Source organism: Octopus bimaculoides, chromosome 9, assembly GCF_046866305.1.
Source record: "Octopus bimaculoides isolate indiv1 chromosome 9, ASM4686630v1, whole genome shotgun sequence".
NCBI lineage: Eukaryota > Metazoa > Mollusca > Cephalopoda > Octopoda > Octopodidae > Octopus > Octopus bimaculoides.
In genome coordinates this window covers 32,519,985-32,543,295 of record NC_142936.1, presented here as the reverse complement: position 1 = coordinate 32,543,295, position 23,311 = coordinate 32,519,985, and the positions used below count along the sequence as shown (strand labels likewise).

The 23,311-nt window shown below is 38.3% G+C and overlaps 1 protein-coding gene across 4 annotated transcripts in view; it reads right to left on the bottom strand.

Moving 5' to 3' along the window:
- Positions 1-23,311, bottom strand: part of LOC106882928 (CCA tRNA nucleotidyltransferase 1, mitochondrial) — a 51,065-nt gene that overhangs the window by 25,281 nt on the left and 2,473 nt on the right. The window lies entirely within an intron of this gene.

Below are 23,311 nucleotides of genomic sequence, written 5' to 3'. Positions count from 1 at the left end.
ATCAAAGCTTGCAACATCTACTGTGGGAACAATATGTGACAATAGAGAGAAAATTAAATCAAGTGCTCAAGAAATCACTCTGTTAATTGTTCAGACCTTATTTTTCCACAGATCTAATGTGATATTCAAAATAAAATGGCCTTTGTGTGTATGGATCAAGGATCACTCAATATAATGTATGAATAAGCATGATATGAATTATAAAAAAAAGAGAAGCCAAAAGTTTGTATGATGATTTGCAGATAAAGGCAGGTGACAATTTTAAAGGAAAAGTTTTTCTGATAGTAAAGGCTGGTTTGAAAGGTTTAAGAAGTGGTTGAATTTGCAAAATTTAAAAATGCTTGGTGAAGCTGTCAGTGCTGATACAGAGATGCTACTTATTGTCTTGAGCAGCTGAAAAAATAAATGATTGGTGAAGGAGGCTACACATGAAAGCAATGCTAATAAAACTGTACTCTTCTGGAAGCTCATGTACTTTTTTCTTGAGAAGAAAAATCAAAATTAGGATTTAAAGCTTCCAAAAGATACTCTGAAGTTTCTTCTGAGAGGAAATACCAATAGTGGTATGAAATTGAATCTTCTTCTCGTGTGTATCACTCTGAAAATCCAGGAGTGATGCAAGTTTAATCCACCTCTCATCGGGCATTCAGATAAGAAGGCATGAATAACTAAGAGCTTTTTCCAAGAACATTTTCCATCCTGTTGTAAAAAGGCACAGTGCCAGACATATTTCCAACAAAGTATAGCTCCTTTAAGACAATGCACCAAGCTATCCAGTGAATTTAAATGAGCTTCCTGATAATGTGAGAGTAGAATATATCCCAAATATTACAACTTTTTTGCTCCAGCCAATGGATCAAGGTGTGCTAACTGGCTGCAAGGGACATTATCTGAGAATAACTTCCATACAACTTAAGAAATCAATTGACGAGGGGTGGGAACAAACCAACTGTTACAAACTTCTGGAAGAAGTTCAACATAAAGGATGTTGTGGATAACATAGCTGAGTCATGAAATGAAGTAAAACCCTCAAATTAGAACAGTGCTTAGAAGATTACATGGTTAGACTATATCTGTGACTTCACAAATTTTCCAAAAGCAGAAATTCTACAAAAGAAATAGAAAAATATAGTGACATTTGCATATGATGCAGAATTTGAAGTCATAGAGAATGATGTGGTTGAGTCACTAGTGACTCATAGAGAATGTTTATCTAACAAGGAGCTGATGCAGTTACAACAAAAGCAAGCTGAGAATATAGATGAGAATGTGGAAATTTCACCAACTTCATTTAAATGGATTCAAAGAATATTATAAATGGAAGTCTGCAAAGTTTTACTGAAAATACTGCTAATCATGAACCTAACAAAGGAATTACAAGATGAAGTTACAAAGGGCTCAGTTCTTATACTGAGCTGTACAAAGTGAGACTGTGCCATAAACACAAAAAACAACTTTGGATAAGTTCTTCACCTATAAACAGATGTTGATGATGAACTATAAGGTAGAAAACAGTGTCCCCCTCATCCTCCAAGTAACTCTCATTTCACCACCATCTTCACACATCTTGTGTGGTAAGACTGTACCTAATGATGATATTATGATTCTTATTTATTCCCCAACATATTTCTCTTCAAATGATTTTATGTATACATATTGTACTGTGTATGTCAGAAATTGCTATTTGCATGCATAAAAGTGATGTTGCTTGTTTTTTTGTTGTTTTTGCTTGAAAACATCTGTCAAAATACATCTCCTTTTATAAAAATGAATGGGAAAATTAATTTCATATTATGGGATTTCATATATGGCAAGATTTTCAGGAATGCATTACTCATATAGCTGGCTTAAGTTGTGGCATTATGCTTTTCCTGGATCCTAAAAAAGGATCTGTGATTATTCAGCCTGAACATTTACTTGCCATATATAATCATTATATTTGGTGATGGTGATTAAAAGAAGATAGAATGCTGTTTAATGTCAAGTGGAAGTTGCTGAAACAATCTAGGTCATATTTTAATGGAAATGGGAGATGCAGACTGTATGTTGGAAGAGGAAATCATTCTAAAAAAGTCACATGATCTGGGTGGCTTCCTGAACTTGAAAGGTGAAATTTTCAGATGCTGCCCTCATGAGTGCATATCTGTTTTGATGACATGATCATGCTCGTTTTTGAGCTAGAGAACAACTTGCACAAATCTTACACATTTCACCCATGATTAACACCAATCCATGCACTGTGTATGTTAGAATAACTCTTCCTTTCTCACAAAAAAATATTTTAATTAAATTTCAACTAATTTTACTAATAGACACAGACATGGCAGTGTGGTTAAAAAGTTTGCTTGCCAACCATGTGACCTTGGGTTCAGTCACACTGTGCTGCACCTTGGGCAAGTGTTTTCTACTATAGTGCTTAGCTGACCAAAATATTGAGTGAATTTGGTAGATGGAAACTGAAAGAAGCCCCCATCTATATATATATATATATATATATATATATATATATATATATATAAAGGTAAAGACCCCTTTCAGTCATGAATGACCATGGGATTGCACCTACAAAGTTTCCCATGTCAAACTTTCTTGCAGCCACACACCTGTTTTAGTTGTATATGTATGTTTTATTTTGTTGTGTTTGTTTTCGTCAATGTCCTGTACATTTGTTAGCTATTCCCAGTGGCTTTTCGCTACTGGTGCCACCAAAAGTGAACAATATTAATGTTAAAGGCACGAAATTGTAATGATCTTTTGGATGTTGACTGATGAGGAATAAGCTACAAATTTCCTGTTTGTTATGTTTCTGTAATATATCCATTTGTTGTGTCTTGTTAAATTTTTGAAATATATGTCTATATTATCAATAAAACATATCAGAAAAAGAAGCACACTCTGAAGAATAGAGCAGTAAGTATTAAAATATAAATTAAAGTCTGGTCATAGAGTGACCAATGGTTTCATATCCATGAAAGCAACAGCCTTGTGGACAGCCCATCAAACTCTATAAAAAGACAAATTTAACTTTTCACCTTGTAGAAAAATGCTAGGACAAAAAAATGGCTAACAGAAGAAAAAAGTTATTGAGTACGGGTTATCTCCCCCTTGACTAGAGTAAAAATGGAAGCTAAGATCTATTTCATTAAGTTCTCTTATTAGCTTAAACAACAAACTGGAAGACCCAATTTTCCAGTACATAGTGCTTGAAATGAACACATTTTGAGAAAAATTATTTATGATTATTTAATGCACTAGGTTTAGCATAGTTTTTAAGAATTTTGGTTTGTTCTGCTAAGCAAATTTTGCAGCGTCTGCTCACATTAATATATGGGCCTGGATGTTCTATGATCTTCCACCTGATATCATATGGGGTCCTTGATCTTTGTGGTGCCACACATGGCTGGCCAGGGATGTAACAAAACATCCTTCTGGGACTCTGAAGGATGACTGGTGGTTGCAGAAGCATCACTTGAAAGCTGTGCTGACCAATATGATATAATTACAGGCTTGGGTGCTGGCAATATATGCATTCCTAGTGTAACTCTGGTAACCTCCAGGACTAGAGATATTGTCAATATGGTGCATTGGCATGGTGGTGCTGGTATGTCTGTCATTGCCATGGTTGTTCTGTGGCTGATTGGGATCGATGGCATTACAACTGGTGGTTCTGCTATTGTCATTGCCTCCAGTGTCATCATTGTAGTTGGATGGTACATTGCTGGTAATGTGGCTGTCAGGTCTAGGTGTTACCGGTGTTTCATAGATAACTCCTTTGGCCTCACATCAGCCCCCTACTGGACTGTTATTGTACACTCTGCAAGAGCAACCCACCTCCTCCCTTGGTTTGTGGATGTTATTTAAATATTTTTTATGTTGGGTGCACAACTAAAAGAGACCATTAGGTTGTGCCTGTTAAATAAATGCCTGTATCTGTGTGAAGTGCTTGTCTATTAATCTGAGGAATGTCGTTCCCACACACGCCTTGACATTGGGTGAGAAGTGTTGGGCAAACCAAATGATACTTTGGTGGCACCTCTTTTTCTGGGTGCTAGGGCCTGGCATGTAGGAGATGCAGTCCTTAAACCCACTAGATACCAGTGCCTCATTGTAGTAGGGGGCAGCAGTGTTGAAGATATCTTGGCTAGAGGATAGATTCAAGATCCTCTTGCTGACACCTTCCACTATATTCTTGAACATGATAGTGGGGTAACAGGAGGCTGTGTTAATATAGAACAGTCTCTCATTAGGCTTGTGATAGGGCATGTGTGTACCAGGGCCCAGATCTAAAGTAACATCTAGGAAGTCTACTGTGGTGAGTTTAATCTCAATGGTGATCTTGAGTCCCATGGAGCCTAGGGTGCTAATCAGGTCCTTTCCAAGTCTATCTAGTATGCGCCCATTGGCTCCTCTAGAGATGGCTAGGGCATCATCTCTGTAGAGACTGAAGGGAATCTCTTCCCTAAGGTGTCCAGGATGTATAGTCTGATAAGATCGCTGATATTGGCACCGTCATAGGCTCCCATAGTCATATTGAAGGAACTCTTGGGGTCAGATTGCTTGACCCTCATTGAATCTTTGTTGAACAGCACCATCTTCCTGGCATGCATGATAACGTTAATGTCACTATAACTAATATCTGTGAAGTCCTTAGCCTTCATCAGCAACCCTTTTGAAATCGATGGATAAAAGTCAACAATGTCAAACTGTGTAAACGTAGCCCTGCCCCTCCCCCGGGTTAGCATTAAACCATGAGGTCACCTCGTTGGTGTTGCACATAGAAGGAGGCCAGTGGCTCTTCTTATGTTGTCATTAATCTTCCTCAGTATATACTTACTTACTTGGCCAATCTTGGACTTAGCCAGCTTGATCAGGTGGCATTTGGGGTTAGAGGTAAAGTTCGGCTTGTCTTTTAAAATGATAAAGACATTTCTCTTGGCCAAGATCTTTACTCTGTCTGCTATACTTAGGCTAATCACTATCTGTTTAGCTTTACAGTTAATGTTATTATAAGTGTGTGGATAAGCACATCTGTATCTTTGTGTAATACAATCCTTTAAAAGTCTATTATAAATGTATGTGTCTATCTAAATGTATGTGTCTATAAGTTTAATCTTATCCAAGAAGATTAAGGACCTGTTGGAGTTTCTTATTTTTTGTATATCTTCACGGAGTTTGCTTTGAAAGGGGGAAGAGGACTTACAGAATTTCAGCTTGGATATTATGCCCAGTAGGTTCATTTCAAAGGCTTCGAGTTCTTTGATTCTAGGTGGGAATCTCCTAGACTTGATACCATATGTGTTGGCCTCAGAAGATGGCATGTTTTGATCGGAGAAAAATGCCTCCCACCTCATGTACCTAATAAGGTTCTCCAGCAGCATTTTCGTATTGGCTTCATTGGAATGTGCTGGGGTATTTTTTGTAGAATATCCAATGTTGTAATGTTCCATGTTCTCCTTGGAGTAGAGGCAATTGATAATATGTAGCCATTTAACATTTTTTTTTCCTGTGAGTTTTTCCATCTCTGCAAGATGAAAAGTTAAATTTGTCTTTGCATAGTGTCTGATGAGCTGTCCATGGATATGAAACAATTGGTCACTCTATGACCAGGCCATAATTTCATGTTTACATACATACATATATATATATATATATATATATATCTTTCCTTTCCCAAGTGTCTAGTAACACAATCTGTATCACGTCCTCACGTTTTTTGTTGTTGTTATTTTATCTTTTTCCTTTTTTGAACCTAAGACCCGGCAAGCCAAGTGAGACCAAAATCCAAGGCCTCTGCCAGGGGTGTAGCCAGCCCACTTATGCATACCTTTCCTTCTTTGGACACTAAACTCCGCTTGCGAAGACCTGCTGAAGCAAGTGAAATTGAAACCGAACTAAATTCGACGACTGGCACCCATGCCAACGTCGTCTCCTTCATTGGACACGAAACTCAGCTTGCGAAGACTTATTGGGGCAAGTGAAAGCGAAATCGGGATAGCACCTGTGCCCAGCGTCGCCTTTCTAGCACTTGTGCCCGTGGCATGTGTAATGGACTTTCGAGCGAGATCGTTGCCAGTGTCCCTGGACTGGCTCTTGTGCGGGTGGCACATAAAATACACCATTTGAGCGTGGCCGTTGCCAGTACCACTTGACTGGCCTTCGTGCGGGTGGCACGTAAAAGCACCCACTACACTCTCAGAGTGGTTGGCATTAGGAAAGGCATCCAGTTGTAGAAACTTTGCCAAATCAGATTGGAGCCTGGTGTAGCCATCTGGTTTCACCAGTCCTCAGTCAAATCATCCAACCCATGCTAACATGGAAAGCGGACATTAAACGATGATGATGATGATGATGATGATATATATATATATGTATGTATGTATGTATATATAGAATATGAATAAGTAACAGAGATGTACAGGTGTCAATTCATTACAACTGTTTCAATTTGAAAGAAACTGTTCTTGTCAGATGAATGCATAGACTTCAAACATAAAGGATAAACCATTTTTTAACAAATTTACATCAATAATGGAAACCAAAATATTTACATTGTTACTTTTTGTTATAACTGTGGCAGAATGAGTTTAGAAAATTTATACCTTGTTAAGCCTACTATAATTTAGAGAGTAGCAGAGGGAATAGTCGGGGTGAAGATAAAAGAAATGGTGACGCAGAAACTTATACTTAGAAGACTTTATGTAGTATGTAGTCTTCAACCATTTATAATTAAATCCATTGCGTCAGTAACCTCCAAAGAGTGGGGCATGAACCTGCGAGAAAAAGCAGGAATTTCTCTAATTATATTTGTTATTCACTTAACGAGACCATGGTCAAATAATGAGAAGTTCATGAAATAATGCAGAAGTATCGCCTTATACCTTTAGTTTCTTATTCTACTATCTTAGCCCTGCTTACAATTTACTGTAATACTGACTTTGCTTCATATCCCTCAAAACCCTCAGTAATGCTGAAGTATAGCTTTAATATTTGCCTTTTTTTTGTAATTGTTTTGTCACAACAAGACTCAGATTAAGAACCACTGGTATAAAGGTTAGATATTATTATCATGTAAAGACAAACATCTTTTTCAGTTACTAGATTATAAACAAATTTGATCCACAGTTTTCATATATATGAAATAATGTGATTTTTAAAAATCAAGAGACATGCAGAAACATTATCAAATCATTATAATAACATAGTAAGAAATATTAACTTGATTCAAAAAATGTATTTATGTATGCATGTATGTTCTCACACATTTATAGGTATGTGTTGTCCAACCCACTATCCGGCAGCGTCCAATTCTCTAATGGTTTTTTCAAATGAATTAAGTCATAACCTTATCCATCTATTGTTTTCATAGTCGGTCATAATGTCTTACGTTTAAGATGATTCCCATGCTTTCCCTGATGAGAAGGTTACAATTTTAATATCAAAGATCCCTATGGATCACACAGGTTGTAATCCTTTGAAACATATGTAGGAATAAAGTATGCAATTATAACATGCGTTTTCTCCATTCCTTAAATTCTTATATGTATATATATATATATATATATATATATATATATATATATATATAATAACAATAAATGGAGCAAAACGCATATAAATAAAAGTTCCTTTAATTCCTACATATGTTTCAAAATATATGTGTACTCTACTCCAAAGAAGTAAGAGCTGCTGGAATTCCACATATATTCATCGTCAGGGAACCAACATATAGAAGCAAGACAAATGCGAAATGATGAGGTAACTTACGAGTTATAATGTTACATGGCCAAGTAAGTGACCGTTAGAAGTAAGAACGCTTGTTTACATAGAGTTATAAAGGGAGGGGGCTGTAAACATTATACTAAAGGTTTAAATTAAATGATTAAAATGGGGGGAGGAGGGCAAAATAGATCACAGTAAAGTAAACTAAAAGTTGTAAGCTAAATTGCTAATTCAAAAGTGGAGGAAGGGAGAGAACCAAGAGAGTTCATCAAATATAAAATAATTTTCTCCTTAAGGAAAAACTAATGAAATACTAATATAAAGTGAAGAAAGTAAATATAAAAAATAAATAAAGCATCATAGCCTAGTAATATATTATATTATTATACGGATATTAACGCAAGTTAATGGTAAAACAAGGTACAGGATATTTAGTGGAGAAATAATAATAATGTGCACGCTTACAAGAAAATCGGAAATACTTAGTTGAAGTTGCCAATGGTACGAACAACAACCAGTGTGGCATTACTAGGAAGAATTTACTTAACTAACTGTAGAAGGGGAAAATAAAGAACAAGTGGTGATTGAGGCTGAAATATATATTGTTTAAGAATATATTAAAAGTATTAAGATTAATAACATACTGATTTGAAGCGAAGAATGTAAACATGATAAATGAAACATCATTACCTTGTGATATATTAATATACGGATGTTAACGCAAATCAATGGAAGAACAAGGTACAAGATATTTTGTTGAGAAATAATAATAACAACAATATACATGCTTACAAGGAGAAGATCGGGTATATTAAGACAAAGTAACTAGTGGTACAAGGCAACTCAAGTAGCATTACTGGGAAGGAAATTACTTGATCAACTATAGAAGGGGAAAATAAAAGACAAGTGTCGGTGGGTGTAGATGTAGATATTATTCAGAGGACATTTAGAAAAAAAAAAATTATATATATATATATATATATATATATATATATATATATATATATATATATATATATAATTAATGATAATAATAATAATAATGCTTAAAACCTAAACTAGTTGGAAGGATAGAATCAAAGACAATAAATGAAGGTATGTCTCTTGTAGTGCTGACAATGATACGCCCTCTGTGTTATTTGGTTAACTAGGCGATTCTTGGAGAACAGAATATGGAAAAGCTCCAAGTTACAAAGAGGACAAAATTCCTTACCTTTGTCTTAGGGAACTGAGGTAGCGAGTATAGACCATTCCAAAGAGAATTGCTTATTGCAATCTTTCAGTTCCCAAATGAATTTACTTAGGCCGGTGGTGCTAGCTTTATTCCTATCCCTAAATGAAGAATAATGGTTCGATATTCTCTTGGAGACCTGCGTCAATGAGCTACCTATGTAAAACGAGACATCAGCGTGAGGCATTACCTTACATTGTCACTTACTTGGCTATGTAATATTATTAACGGTCACTTACTTGGCTATGTAATATTATTAACGGTCACTTACTTGGCTATGTAATATTATTACTCCCTTTATAACTCTATGTAAATAAGCGTTCTTACTTCTAACGGTCACTTACTTGGCCATATAATATTATAATATTATAACTCGTAAATTACCTCATCATTTCACATTTGTCTTGCTTCTATATGTTGGTTCCCTGACGATGAATATATGTGGAATTCCAGCAGCTCTTACTTCTTTGAGTAGAGTACACATATATTTTGAAACATGTGTAGGAATTAAAGGAACTTTTATTTATATGCATTTTGCTCCATTTATTGTTATTATTCATATCTACTCAAAATGCATCACTTCAACTTGGTATCTCTACTTATAAAACGGGTGTGATATCCTGTTTTTTTTGTGTAATTTTTGCTACCCATGGTAACTATTAACATATTTACATTGTCAAAGTTTTTTAAAACTGAGATAATATTAATATATATATATAGGAAAATGAAAAATAATAATAAGGCAGAATGCTAAACTGAAAGCATATTTTAATATAGATGTGTAAAAAGGATTTCTAACCGGCTTTCATTGCATGGCAAATTTTCAAGAAGAGGGAGAATGAAAATGTTTTTTACAAAAAAGTAAAAAAATAATATATAAAAAAATAAATGTACCAATACATTATATTGTCTTTGAGCTTTTAAAGTTCAATGGTAATGCATGTAGAAAATAGTTGGAAAAAATAGGATGTATGAAAATTGAGAGTTGTGTTTGGTTTAAAAAAAAGAATTGTTTTCCCTTACACACACTTCCTGTTTTGACACCACACTTCCTGCTTAACACATAAACCTTTAGCCCCTTTTATTTTTTTTAAACCAAACACAACTCTCAATTTTCATGCATCCTATTTTTTCCAACTATTATCTACATATATTAGCATTGAACTTTAAAAGCTCAAAGACAATATAATGTATTGGTATATTTATTTTTTTTATATATTATTTTTTACTTTTTTGTAAAAAACATTTTCATTCTCCCTCCTCTTGAAAATTTGCCATGCAATGAAAGCCGGTTAGAAATCCTTTTTACACATCTATATTAAAATATACTTTCAGTTTAGCATTCTGCCTTATTATTATTTTTCATTTTCCTATTATTTCTCCACATGCGGTTAACACAACCCCACTATTTACTGTTATATATATATATATATATATATATATATATATATATATATATATATATATATATATATATATTTATTTATTTATATATATATACATATATATATATATATATATATATATATATATATATATATCATCATCATCATCATCATTTAACGTCTGCTTTCCATACTAGCATGGGTTGGACGATTTGACTGAGGACTGGTGAAACCCAATGGCTACACCAGGCTCCAATCTGATTTGGCAGTGTTTCTACAGCTGGATGCCCTTCCTAACGCCAACCACTCCGAGAGTGTAGTGGGTGCTTTTACGTGTCACCGGCACAAAGGCCAGTCAGGCGGTACTGGCAATGGCCACACTCAAAATGGTGTATTTTATGTGCCACCCACACAAGAGCCAGTCCAGGAGCACTGGCAACAATAAGTTTCGGATATCGAGGCGGAAATCTGCTCCAGCATCTCGTCAGTTATTAAGACAAAACAAAAATGCTATGAAAATTACCGTTCAACAAAGAGAAATTACTATGAAGTTGACTGTTATTAAGACAAACAAAAGGGCTATTAGAATGACCATTAAGTAAAGGGAAAAAACCGGAAAGGGGAGCAAATAAAAACTGACAATTACAACATCCATTGGAAGATCTTAGCCAAGTGCCAGCCTTACACAGTGGAAAGTGCGGTCTTTGTGATATGGAAAGATGGCTCATCTGGAAAAGCAGCTTAGATCCCGCGACATGTCTAAATTTAAGAACTGAACTTTTTGGATCACGTCCACATATGGCTAAATATTTGTTACGTTTTTGGTCCCCCCAAGAACACAAATAGAACGTGCTTTTTATACTGTGTCCATCTTCAAGCATCTTATCGCTATACATTTTTTATATATTTTTTACATATTTTTATATATATATATATATATTTTTTATATATTTTTATTGCTTTATATATATTATTTACAATATTTATATTTGACGGATATTTGTTGTTAACATGTTTAGGGTGATACCTTAGGAATGAGAACCCAAGATCAAAATTTCCCCAAGACACCTGATGAAGGCTGAAGGGTATATCAGCCAAAACATTGTGTTAACAACAAACAAATATAAATAATGTACATAATTCCTCATCTCTTAAATATAGAACTCTGCTTTATATATTTTTACATATTTTTTCTGTATATTACCTTTCACCCTGCCTTTTGTGCCTGTGCGTATAAAGACACATATAGACATGTATATGAACATATTTGTGTGCGTATGGGTATATATACGTGTGTGTGTTTGCATGTGCATATGTGTACATGTGTATGGTCGCATATAAATGTACACATATAGGTATGTGTGAGGGTGTGTATATATCACGTGAGTGTGAGTGAGCATATGCGTATTTTTAGACGTGTATATGAATATAATTGTGTGCATATGGGTTTATATACGTGTGTGTGTGAATATTTATATGTGTACATGTGTATGGTTGCATATATATATATATATATATATATATATATATATAGATATAGGTGTGTGTGGGTGTGCATGTATGCATTTCATGCGAGTGTTAGTGAGCATATGTATATATGTACGTGGGTGAGCGTGCACGCATGTGTATGTATGTACATGCACGCATATGAAAATCCTATGAGCAGTTTTTACTTTCTCCCCTTTCCAGTTTTTTTCACTTTACTTAATGGTCATTCTAATAGCTCTTTTGTTTGTCTTAATAACGGTCAACTTCACAGTAATTTCCCTTTGTTTAATGGTAATTTTCATAGCATTTTTGTTTTGTCTTAACAACTGACGAGATGCCAGAGCAGATTTCCACCCCAACATCCAAAACTCAGAGTTTTGCTATGGCAACTGAATAATTGTCACATATTATTTTACCAATAAATTCCTCTATTTACATAATACCTGCATGTCATCAGAAAAGTCAGCAAATTGGGTCAATGGGTTCCTCACAAACTTTCCGAGTGTAATTGCATGCAGAGGGTGAATATGCACTCTTCTTTGCTGTCACATCTCACGAATGAACCTTTTTTGAAGTGAATAATGACTGGTGATGAGAAATGGGTTCTCTATAAAAATGTCAAACGCAGAAGACAGTGGGTAGGGAAAGGAGAAACACCAGCACCCCAGGCTAAAGAAGGGCTTCACCCACATAAGGTGTTGCTATCTGTTTGGTGGGACATGAAAGGTTTAGTCCACTTTGAACCTTTAAACCCAAGCCAAATGATAACAAAGGAGATCCACTGTGAGCAGCTTGACCAGCTTAAGTCTTGTTGGTTTCAAGACGAAAGGTGTTCTTCCATCAGGATAATGCTTGGCCACAAACAGAAAGGATGACTGGAGCAGTTTGAATGGGAAACGATGCCCCATCCACTATATTCGCCAGACATTGCCCCATCTGATTATCATTTATCAGACATTGCCCCATCTGATAATCATTTGGACGGAAAAAATATGAATTCTGTAGATGAGGTCAGATCAGCACTGGAGGAGTATTTTTTGTCACAGACAAGTGAATTTTGGAAGAGGGGCTTTGCAATCTATCACATAGATGGAAGAGCATTGTAGAAAATGAAGGAGAGCATATTTTAGATCAGAAAATAACTTTGTTTATTTTAACTTTGAAAAATAAAAGAAGTATAAAAAAACGACATTTTTTATGGGATGACCCAATATATATGTATATATATGTGTATTCTCTAATTAAGTTTGTGTAATAATGAGGATTCTATGATACATTCTTACAGATTCTAAAGATACTTTATTTTCTTTTATTCTTTCACTTGTTTCAGCCATTTGACTGTGACCATGCTGAAGCACCACCTTTAGTCAAACAAATTCACCCCAGCACTTATTCTTTGTAAGCCTAGTACTTATTCTATCGACCCTTTTTGCTGAACTGTTATGGGGACATAAACACACCAAGATCAGTTGTCAAGCAATGGTGGTGGTGGTGGGGGAGACAAGCACAGACACACAAATATATATATATATATATATGTACGACGGGCTTCTTTAAGTTTCCATCTACCAAATCCACTCACAAGGCTTTGGTTGGCCTGAGGCTATAATAGAAGACACTTAGCCAAGGTGCCATGCAGTGGAACTGAACCCAGAACCTTGTGGTTGGGAAACAAGCTTCTTATTTCTTTATTGCCCACAAGGGGCTAAACATAGAGGGGACAAACAAGGACAGACAAAGGGATTAAGTCGATTACATCGATCCCCAGTGCGTAACTGGTACTTAACTTATCGACCCCGAAAGGATGAAAGGCAAAGTCGATCCCAGCGGAATTTGAACTCAGAACGTAACGGCAGACGAAATACTGCTAAGCATTTTGCCTGGCGTGCTAGCGATTCTGCCAGCTCGCCGCCTTACCACACAGCCACTCCTGCACTTGTCTATCTTTAGATAGCATCTATCTGTGTATATATGATGATGTAATTTCCCTAACATTGCTCAATCTGACCAGAACCATGATCTCTGAAACTACAGCTAAGTTCTTGTTATTGTAAAATGTAACTTCATCAATGTTTTTACACTTTCTCTCTCCAATCAAGTCTTCCTATGGCCATGTATAGTTAAAGATCCTTTCTTATTGCATAAATATTTATATGATATATATGCTGACTGACAAGGATATATGATATATATCCTTGAGAAGACCTGCCCACTTCAGTGAAGCTTAGTTCTGAAAGTGCTGTGTGTTCCATCTACATGTAACGTTAAAAAAAGTTTTCACACCCTACCCCATTAAACCAAACTACATCTCTCATTCTCCTTTTCCTCACATTTTCTCTTTTTCATGCACTATGCTTATCTTTTCTTCCCCACTTCTGTCCTCACTGCCCTGCTCACTTTATCATTGTTATTATGTTGTCCCGCCCCTATATACCCAGGCTTCATCAGTCACTGCATTCTTCCCTTTCTTTGCATTCATGCGAACTCCCTATTCATGCACCCTTAGCAATGCTCTACCATCCAATTTATATTCTCATCTCCATATTTTGAGAGTATGCCCTGGCATATCACTACCATCTCTCTCACTCTTGCTGTCTCTATCACTCTCTCTCTATCTCTCGCTCTCATCCTCCAGCTGTGAAGACCATATATTTCCTCTAAAGTAAAACACTTATTTCTGTCCCCCTCTCATACTCTAATCTCTCATCACTTGGCACAAAGCCACCTCCTCCAGTACTCTCCATTCTCAAAGTATCTTTGTCTTTCAAGTTACTTGGTGACCTCACTGGGGCTGGCGCCATATGAGAAGCACTCAGTCCACTCTGTAAAGTGGTTGGCGTTAGGAAGAGCATCCAACCATAAAAACCATGCCTAAACAGACAATGGAGCTTCGTGCAGTCCTCTGGTTTGCCAGCTCCTGTTAAGCCATCAAACTCATGCCAGCATGGAAAACGGATGTTAAATGATGATAATAATGATGATGATGATATATATATATATATATATATATATATATATATATATATAACCCCTTGATTCATAACTACTTCAATAAGTGCTGATGCACAAAACTCTTGGCTCCTTGAGTCACTTTGTAACTTCTACCAAATATCAATTACAAATTTTGGCACAAGGCCATCAATTTCAGGGTGATGGGGTAAGTCAATTACATCAACCCCAGTACTCAACTGGTATTTATTTCATTGACCCTGAAAGGACGAAAGGCAAAATGGATCTCAGTAGAGTTTGAACTGAGAATGTAAGGACAGATGATGCCAAAAGCATTTCACCTGGCGTGCTAATGATTCTTGCCAGCTCGCTGCCAAATATTAATAAATATGTGTGTGTGTGTGTGTGTGTGCCTGTGCATATATATCTATGTTTTGAGTTCTATTTTTTCTGTTTGCATCACAAAACCTATATATATATAAAATCAAAATAAGTAACACGATTTTATACCCTCTACTTGAAATCCTGTTAATTATTTTGATTTTATTCACCTTACTTCGAGCTGTGTGCAGATAATACTGGACTGACTTGGTGCTTCAACTTAAGTACCTAATTCAAGTGAATCTTAATTACTTCTTATATATATGTATATATATATCATCATCATCATCATCGTTTAACGTCCGCTTTCCATGCTAGCATGGGTTGGACGATTTGACTGAGGACTGGTGAAACCGGATGGCAACACCAGGCTCCAATCTAATTTGGCAGAGTTTCTACAGCTGGATGCCCTTCCTAACGCCAACCACTCAGAGAGTGTAGTGGGTGCTTTTACGTGTCACCCGCACGAAAACGGCCACGCTCGAAATGGTGTCTTTTATGTGCCACCCGCACAAGAGCCAGTCCAGGGGCACTGGCAACGATCTCGCTCGAAAACCCTACAAGGCCAGTCAGGCGGTACTGGCAACGGTCACGCTAAGGATGGTACATCTTATGTGCCACCAGCACAAGAGCCAGTCTAGGGGCCCTGGCAACGATCTCACTTGGCTTGCCGGGTCTTCTCACGCACAGCACATTTCCAAAGGTCTCGGTCAGTAGTCATCGCCTCGGTGAGGCCCAATGTTCGAAGGTCTTGCCTCACCACCTCAGCCCAGGTCTTCCTGGGCCTACCTCTTCCACGGGTTCCCTCAACTGTTAGGGAGTGGCACTTTTTCACGCAGCTATCCTCATTCATTCTCACCACATGTCCAAACCAGCGCAATCGTCTCTCTTGCACACCACAACTGATGCTTCTTATGTTCAGCTTTTCTCTCAAGATACACTCTGATGGGTATGCACATTTACATTACACATCCAGCGGAGCATACTGGCTTCATTCCTTGCGAGCTTACACATGTCCTCAGCAGTCACAGCCCATGTTTCACTGCCATGTAGCATGGCTGTTCGTACACATGCGTCATACAGTCTGCCTTTTACTCTGAGTGAAAGTCCCTTTGTCGCCAGCAGAGGTAAGAGCTCTCTAAACTTGGCCCAGGCTATTCTTATTCTAGCAGTTACACTTTCAGCGCACCCACCCCCACTACTAACTTGGTCACCCAGATAGCGGAAGCTATCGACTACCTCTAGTTTTTCTCCCTGGAATGAGATAGAAGTTGTTTCCTGTTTGTTTACAGTGTTTATTGCACCTGAACATCTGCCACATACAAAAACTAACTTCGTAGTTAATCTGTCTTTGATATTGCTGCACCTCTTATGTGTCCATAGCTTGCACCGGGTACATCTTATAGAGTTACTACCTACTCCTTTACTGCATACTGAGCAGGGCCATCTACCTGAAGGGGTTTGTGTTTTATCTACCTTCCTACTTATTAGGATTTTGGTTTTTGCTAGGTTGACTCTAAGGCCCTTCGATTCTAGTCCTTGCTTCCACACCTTAAACTTCTCCTCTAGTTCTGATAGTGACTGCGCAATTAGTGCAAGGTCATCAGCATAGAGGAGCTCCCAGGGGCAACCTGTCTTGAATTCCTCTGTGATCGCCTGGAGGACTATGATAAATAGGAGGGGGCTGAGGACGAAACCTTGGTGGACCCCTACCTCTACCCGGAATTCATTACTGTACTCATTTCCAACCCTCACCTTACTGACAGCATCTCTGTACATGGCTCGCACAGCTCTTACTAACCATTATATATATATATATATATCAACATCATCACCATCAGTTAACATATGTTTTTCCATGCTGACATGGGTTGACCGGTTTGACTGAAAACTGCTAAGTTGGGGAACTGCACCAGGTTCTAATGTGAGTTGGCATAGTCTCTACAGCTGAATGCCCTTCTTAGAGGGTGTTTTTTATGTGCCAGTTATGAAACACTGACATCGCCCACAAATACGATCTCACTTGGCTTAAAAGGTCTTCTCAAGCATGATATATTACCAAAGGTCTCAGTCACTTGTCATTGCCTCTGTGAGCCCCATAGATTTCACATGCCACCAGCACAGGTGATAGTTACATGATACTTGCATCAGCCATGACTACAATTTCACTTGGTTTGACAGGTCTTCTCAAGCACAGCATATCGCCATAGGTCTCAGTCACTTGTGACTGCCTCTGTGAAGCCTAATGTTTGAAGATCATGTTTCACCACCTTGTCCTATGTCTTCCACAGTTTCTCTCCACCATTAGAGATTGGCACTTCTTCACACAGCTGTCCTTGTCCATATGCATCACATGACCATACCAGTGCAGTTGTCTCTCTTGCACACCACATTTGATGCCTCTTATGCCTGACTTTTCTCTCAAGACACTTACAATCAGTCATGCATGCACACTGACAGTGCACATCCAGCAAAGCATACCAACTTCATTTCTTTCAAGCCTTCGCATGTCCTCAGTTCATGTTTCACTACCATATAGCATGGCTGTTTGTACACAAGCATCATATAATATGCCTTTGACTCTATGGGAGAGCCCCTTGGTTAACAATAGAAGTAGGAGCTCTTTGAATTTTGCCCAGACTATTCTTATTCTAGCAGCTACTCTCTCGAAGCATCCACTGACTTGGTCACCTAGGTAACAAAAGCTGTCAACTATTTCTAGTTTCCCCCACTGGCATTTGATGGAGTCTATTTTCTGTACATTTTTAGTATTAATTGTACCTATACATCTTCCACATTCAAAAACTATTTTCCCTGTTAACCTTCCTTTGATATTGCTGTATCTCGTATGTGTCCATAGCTTACACTGGGTACATCTTATGGAGTTTCTATCTATGCCTTTTCTACAGATCAAGCAGGGCCATCTACTTGAAGGGATTTGTGATTTATCTGCTTTCCTACATACTAAGACTTTGGTCTTTGCTAAATTAACTCTAAGGCCCTTTGATTCTAGACCTTGCTTCCGCGCCTGAAATTTCTTCTCTAGTTCTCTATAAGAACAAGGTCATCAGCATAGAGAAGCTCTTGGGGGCAGCCTGTCTTAAATTCCTGTTATTGCCTGGAGCACTATAATGAACAAGAAGTGGGGGTGAAGGCCAATACTTGGTGAACCCCTATTTGTACCCTGAATTCATCGCTATATCCATTGGTAACCTTACTGACAGCATCTCTGTACATGACTTGTATATATATATATGAACTATGCTACAGAAATCCCAAAAGAATATTTTTCTCCCTCGTGTTCTGACCACTAACCCCCCTCTCCCTCTCTCTGCCTTACTCTGTCTGTCTCTCTTTTTCGATTACCACTCGCTTCGCCAGGACTATAAACTAACGCACACACTCTGATTCCCCTACTCGATCTTAATACCTCTGCCAAAGAAATACGAATTTCAGAAGGATGCACAGATAAGAAGTTTTCTGTCTTTTCAACCTTGTTCATACCTTTCTATTTATGCACAGATCATAACCCCTTACTTAGTTCTTTCACTATTCTGTCTATTTCATTACCATGCCATCACATTTATTCATTCATTCAAGTTTATCACACACTTATTTCTCTAATTCTGTCTTAGATTAGCTGACCAAAAACTCCCACCTCTCCCTCTCTCTGCCTTACTCTGCTCGCAGTACACCCTCCACCTGTACCAGAAGTTCCTATCCTCCACACATGTACCGGAAGTTCCTATCCTCTCCACCTGCACCGGAAGTTCCTATCCTCTCCCATCCTTTGGTTGTCTCCCATGAACACTTCTAAAGGCTTTACACCACCACCACCCCTGCTGAGGGTTTATCTCCTCCTATGTAAGGTAGTGATCATATAGTGCAAAAATATGATAGTGTAGTGTATGCAGGTTTAATTGGAGGCTACTGCTTGTTTATGAATTCTGCCAAATGTGAGCTTTCATTTCAGGTACATGATGCTGCTTTCCCCTGCCCCAGGGTTTCACGGGCCCATACCTCCCACACCCTCAGGGTTGGCACTCTCAATGTCGGCACACTGAAAGGTAGGTCTGGTAAGATTGTTGAGATGCTTGAACGGAGATGTGTTGGTATCTGCTGCCTCCAAGAAGTAAGGTGAAGAGGAGGTTCTGCTAGGGTCCTCACAGGCAAAGAACACAGGTACAAGATTTTCTGGGCAGGGAACACAGACGGGGTCGGGGGTGTGGGTATACTTCTAGTGGAGAAATGGATGGATAAGATAATCGAGGTAGTCAGAGTATGCGATAGAATACTTAAGATTAGATTAGTCCTTCATCATGGGTTAGCAACCATTATCTCAGCCTATGCTCCTCATCCCGGGCTACCCGATGGACAGAAAGACCGATTTTATGACACCCTATTGCAGACTACCTCATTGACGAATGACAGGGACCTTCTCTTTATGGCTGGCGACTTCACTGGGCATGTTGGACAACATACAGGGGGCTTCCATGGCATACATGGAGGCTATGGTTTTGGTTCCTGCAATGAGGAGGGAACCAGGCTGCTGGAGTTCTGTGATGCAAATGACCTTATGGTCTGCAATACTAACTTCAGGAAACCTGCCTGTCACCTAGTCACCTACTGTTCTGGCAGACACACTAGCCAAATTGACTACATCCTCACCAAGAAAATGGAAAGATGGCTGCTTATAAATGTCAAAACCTTCCCAGGCAAAGAATGTACCCCACAACATAGACTAGTAGTTAGTGACTTCAGGATCAGGGCTAAGTGGTTGCCCAGAAGACGACCAGCATGGAGGAGAAGGGTCTGGAAGCTTAAAGGTCCTGCAAATGGACAGAGATTTAGAGAGGTATTACTCGAAGCCTTTGACGAAATAGAAGGGGATATAGCTTCACACAATGTACAAGACAAATGGCGGATTCTACGGGACAACATGCTGAGGGCCACTGACCAGATCTGTGGATGGTGCAAAGTCCCCTCTTGATCTAAAATAATGTGGTGGTGGAACAATGTTGTTGACAGGGCTATTAAAGAAAAGAAACAGGCTTGGAAGGATTGGAAGAAAGGTGGTAGCAGGGAATTGTATCAGACTGCCAAAAGGGAAGCTAGGAGACAGGCTTATTTAGCTAGAGGGGAGCAGATAAGAAAAACTATGCCAATGTTCTGCGCCGTGAGGACCAAAGACCTGAGGAAAGTAGACAAACCACACACCCCTTCAGGTAGATGGCCCTGCTCGATCTGTAGAAAAGGCGTAGGTAGAAACTCTATAAGATTACCCAGCGTAAGCTATGGACACATGAGAGGTGCAGCAATATCAAAGGAAGGCTAACTAGCAAGATAGTTTTTGTATGTGGCAGATGTTCTGGAGCAATAAACATTGAAAATGTGCAGAGAACAACTTCTGCCACATTCCAGGGAGAAAAACTAGAAGTAGTTGATATCTTCCATTACCTAGGTGATCAAGTGTGTAGTGGGGGAGGGTGCGCTGAAAGTGTAGCAGGGAGGATGCACTGAAAGTGTAGCTGCTAAAATAAGAATAGCCTGGGCAAAGTTCAGAGAGCTCTTACCTCTGCTGGTGACAAAGGGCCTCTCGCTCAGAGTAAAAGGCAGACTGAATGACGCATGTGTACGATCAGCCATGCTACATGGCAGTGAAACATGGGCCGTGACTGCTGAGGACATGCGTAAGCTCACAAGAAATAAAGTCAGTGTGCATACTCGACAGAATGTAAGTACTTTGACAGAAAAGTTGGACCTAAAAAGCATCAGTTGTGGTGTGCAAGAGAAATGATTGTATTGGGATGGTCATGTGGCAAGAATGGATAAGGATAGCTGTGTGAAAAAGTTCCACACCTTAGTGGTTTAGGGAACCTGTGGAAGAGGTAGACCCAGGAAGACCTGGGAACATTAGGCAATGACTAGTGACCAAGATCTTTGGAAATATGCTGTGAGAAGAACTGGCAAGCCAAGTGAGACCATAATCCGTGGCCTCTGCCAGGGGTGTAGCCAGTCCACTTATTCGTACCTTTACTTCATTGGACTCTAAACTCTGCTTGCGAAGACCTGTTGAGGCAAGTGAAATCGAAATCGAACCAAATTTGACGACTGGCGCCCATGCCAACCTTTCCTTCATTGGTCACTAAACTCTGTTTGCAAAGACCTGTTGGGGCAAGTGAAATCGAAATCGTAATTGAACCAAATTTGATGAGTGGCACCCGTGCCAGTGGAGTGCTAACAGCACTGTCCAAGCGTGATCATTGCCAGAGTAGCTGTCTGGCTTCCATGCCGGTGGCACGTAAATAGCACCATTTGAGCGTGATCGTTACCAACATCACCTTACTGGCACGTGAAAAAACATTCGAGCGAGGTCATTGCCAGTGCCCCTGGACTGGCTCCTGTGCAGGTGGCAAGTAAAAAAGACCATTTGAGCATGGCCGTTACCAGTACCGCCTGACTGGCCCTCGTGCCAGTGGCACGTAAAAGCACCCACTACACTCTCGGAGTGGTTGGCGTTAGGAAGGGCATCCAGCTGTAGAAACTCTGCCAGATCAGATTGGAGCCTGGTGCAGCCATCTGGTTTTCCAGTCCTCAATCAAATCGTCCAACACATGCTAGCATGGAAAGCGGACGTTAAACAATGATGATGATGATAATGAAATATATATATACATGTATACACACATACATACAAATGTGTGTGTCCATGTGTACCCTTGTCCTATGTGATGGTTGTAAACAAGCATCACCACCATACAAGCAATGCCGTTACCAGTTTTCTGTTGAAAAACATGTCTGGCCATGGAAAATGCTATTTTGCTTGGAAACAGGTGAATGGTGGTAACAAGAAGAGCATCTGTCTCAACAAAAACCATCCAAATCATTTAAGCATAGTAATGTGAATGTCAAATGATGATGACAGAAACATCACTCTGTCGTTACCATTTCAGTTCTTCATTTGTACTTTACTTTTATCTTCATTTCATTTCTAACACTTAAACTAGAATTTTTATTTTGGACATAAAAACTAAAACGCAATATTTTGACAGTACTTCGGACACACGCATGATAATCATACTTATTCTCATCTCAACAAATAACTTCGTAGATCTTCACCCATTAACAAAAACAAAAACAAAACAATGAGCCTGCTGAGTGTTAACAACAGTGAAGAAAACGAATATGACAAAAAAATTTGTGCAAACGAACCTGGGGGGTAGGGAGAGGACTTTCGGAAAATTCACAAGATCTGATTTTTCCATCATAACTTTCGGGAAAATGGATATATATTGACTTTTTTTTTTACGGAATCCCACGATTTTGGTTATGGAGGATCCGATTCTGAAAAAAACTTTTTCAAAAATCTCATTTTCAAAATGTCATTTCTCCGGATTTGGCCTTCAAGTAGGCTATACACATGCTAAAAATAACAGCCAAATCTCACAAAACTGCGATAACATAATGAAAGAAATATGTAATCAATCTACTCAGATTTCTGCAAAGATTTCTTTCAGAGTAATTTCCCGCAGTAATATGACAAAATAATTCACGTAAAATTAAAGTTTTTTTAAAAATTTTTTTGATTTTTTTTTCAATCAATCTACGTGGGAAAATACGGAGATTAAGAATATGGGAAAATAAACAAATTCAAATTTTAATTTCAAATTTTTAATGAAAACTTCTCCCTTCCCTACCATCCCGCTGTCTAAAAGTGAAAATGAACGGTTGCATTGCGTTATAGTGAGACAGTAAAAGGATCACGGCAGCACCCGGTCACTAAAATGAGGAAAAAAAAAAAAAAAAGTCTAATTGGTGTTCATCGCAGTTTTGTGAGATTTGGCTGTTATTTTTGAAATTTTGAAAATGCGATTTTTGAAAAATTTTTTTATAATCGGATCCTCCATAACCAAAAAAAAAAAACCTACAAAAAAATCAATATATATCCATTTTCTCGAAAGTTATGACGGAAAAATCGGATCTTATGAATTTTCCGAAAGTCCTCTCCCCACACCCCAGGTTCGTTTGCGCAATTTTTTTTTTTGTCATATTCATTTTCTACATAGTTGTTAACACCCAGTAGGCTGTTACCAGCTGTTTTTGTTAACGGGTGAAGATCTTTATATTAACCGAATTTCTATTTTGGACATAAAAAATA